This window comes from Montipora foliosa, chromosome 13, assembly GCF_036669935.1.
Source record: "Montipora foliosa isolate CH-2021 chromosome 13, ASM3666993v2, whole genome shotgun sequence".
NCBI classification, from domain to species: domain Eukaryota; kingdom Metazoa; phylum Cnidaria; class Anthozoa; order Scleractinia; family Acroporidae; genus Montipora; species Montipora foliosa.
Genome location: NC_090881.1, coordinates 23,648,188 through 23,650,687, shown reverse-complemented (window position 1 = coordinate 23,650,687; position 2,500 = coordinate 23,648,188). Strand labels below are relative to the sequence as shown.

At 38.0% G+C, this 2,500-nt stretch overlaps 2 protein-coding genes across 4 annotated transcripts in view; one reads left to right on the top strand and one right to left on the bottom strand.

Annotated features, from left to right (window-relative positions):
• The window catches only part of LOC137984097 (elongation factor G, mitochondrial-like), a 62,621-nt gene that overhangs the window by 22,793 nt on the left and 37,328 nt on the right, over window positions 1–2,500 (bottom strand). The gene's annotated exons all lie outside the window — the stretch shown is intronic.
• Window positions 1–2,500, top strand: part of LOC137984099 (EGF domain-specific O-linked N-acetylglucosamine transferase-like) — a 50,881-nt gene that overhangs the window by 38,316 nt on the left and 10,065 nt on the right. The window contains exon 3 of one of the 3 annotated variants that reach the window (XR_011119078.1): window positions 1–1,169. This exon is cut by the window's left edge and continues 214 nt beyond it. The exons of the other annotated variants lie outside the window; for them this stretch is intronic. The gene's annotated coding sequence lies outside the window, so the exon portion shown is untranslated. Of the gene's footprint in view, window positions 1,170–2,500 lie in introns of those variants that run through there. 3 annotated transcript variants of the gene reach the window in all.

The window sequence follows — 2,500 nt, the reverse complement described above, 5'->3', positions numbered from 1 at the left end:
ATTTACAATGCAAATTGCGTCACCGGCATTACTAACTTTTCAAGGGTAAACTGCACTTCCGACATCGTGTTTGATTTCATACGTATAAATGTTACTGAAAACCTCATCAAAAAATAGGTCCGCAATGCGTACATGTGTGGCTTACGAAATTAAGCTGCTTTGATGGGGGAGGTTACAAATTAAAAGGATCTGTTTTGTCATTGAGTTTCTATTAGTAGAGCTAGTATCTGATTACGGTTAGTTTTCAATATTGTTCCTCTCAATCAATACAATAAGATAACTGACATACATCCGTCCTGAAATGCTTATTTTCAAGATGAGGGTTATTGGGTAAAGTTTTATGGAGGTGTCATTTTGACAACAGAGGTTGCGCATGTAACCTGAGGATTTAAGGAACTGAAAAAATGTCAGCATCATGTCCTATAGTGGGCTTATAGATTCAGTCATGATTTTGTTTACGCAACCAAGTGGAATTGAGTTCTGAGTTTGTCCAGGGCAAGTGTTGTGAAATCAACTCCAGGGAAGCATTTCGTATGAATGCTTTTGGCATTTTGTGTACCAGTGCAAGAGCACAACACTTTGCAGAAGGGCTGGGACATACAGGAAATGATGTAACCTTTGCTAGAAGCCACATTGGGAGCTTGATTTGGTTTGAATGTACGACTAATTTTTGACAATATATGCATGTAAAGTATCATAATGCTAAATTTTCAATAAAGAAACACAGAAAAATTTAGTTGATGTAAGTGGCTATTGGGTTGCAAGTGGAGGAATTTGGGAAAAAAAGATAGACGCATAACAATATCTGAACACAAGCAATACTTTAATAAATCATATGTTGAGTAGTGCTTATTAACATTGCTAATAATTTTAAGCCAATAAGATTAACAATTTTACCTGGAGGTTTTAAGAAAAAGTTCAACAGAATTCAATGTACAGGGAAGTTCATGATGGTATCATATGACTTTAAATACCAGAATCGTTGAAGTTTTCTTATTATGGACCTTGTAATTTTATGTCAGTGTGTTTACCAAGTTCAAGCTATGTGGAAACATGAAATGAATAGATGAACTTGACATCATGCAAAGTGCTAATCTACTGTACAAAAAGGTCCAAAATAAACATTGTGAGCAAGTGTAGTACACAAATTGGGTAAATCAAAACACTACTTCATTCCACATTTTGTATTGTCCAAAAACTTGTTTCAATGTTGGTAAATAAAAGACATTCATGTAAAGCATCATAATTGAAACGCGACAAAGCATCTTTTGTTTTAAGGAAATTGTCATGAGAGCCGATTCTTGATCGGTATTGTTCAACAGATATTCCCATGTTACTTACTTCTGACGAAATCGTGGGCTAGCAGACTCTTGTCAACTGTGTGTGGATGATTCGTCCAATTCGATTCAACAACAACATTGAGCAATGACAACACAAGCACAGGAGAGTCTCTTTTGCTTTCAAGTAACTTCAGAGCCTTTCAAATACTTTCAGAAACTTTCAGATACTCAAGCAGGTCTGCTGAGCAGATTGAAGCCGTTAAATGTTGGCTTGCGAGAGTCAATAATGACTCGTAAGTTTTCATGTGACGCAACCTGTACCAAAGGTCCAGACCGTGAATTGAAAATTATGTTGCCCTGTGAGAGCACAACTCCTCGCTGTAATCCGAACTTAGAAGACAAGCCCACTGTAGGAAAGCCGGCGTGTAAAATCCAAGCAGCAAAGAAGAACGAATAACTAGATAAAAAACGATCTTCGACAACGCGCTGTGTTACAACCACAAAATGGCCGCTTTCTGAAGCTTAGAAGTTTACGTACTACTAGGGCCTGTCTTGGACGATAGTAAACCACGTGACAGCCACTCTGTTCACCGTGACAAATCCAGGAATAAATATCTTGGGCCATGGCATTGAGTGGTTTACACTTCGTGTAAGCCACACAAAAAGGTAAGAATTCATTAACTTTTGAAGAGCACAAACTGTACTTCATATTATACTGTATACTGTACAAACCGTACTTCGTATTTTTTAAGTTCTTTTAAAGACCTTAGCATTGTTTGTGTGTCAGATGAATAAACCTAAGAGCTAAGCCTGCACAAGACAAATAAATAATTATCACAAGTATAATCATTTCTTTGGGCGCGATGCTCAACGAGTTTGCCTTTGAATTCTATTAAAGGTCTCTGAAGAGTCTCTTGGCCGAGACGAAACGCCGCGTCAGACTAGCCACGAACATTTCACAAGAATTTGACAATAGTTTTGCTTTTGTATAAATTTAACTCGTGATTACACGGTTGGGAATCCTTCTGCGATAGAGGGCCAAACTGTCAACATCTAGAATTTGCGAACGGGACTTTGGGCGCGATACTCAACGAGTTTGCCTTTGAATTCTAAAGGTCTCTGAAGAGTCTCTTGGCCGAGACGAAACGACGCGTCAGACTAGCCACGAACATTTCACAAGCATTTGACAATAATCATTTCTTCTCGAGATTGTACTATTC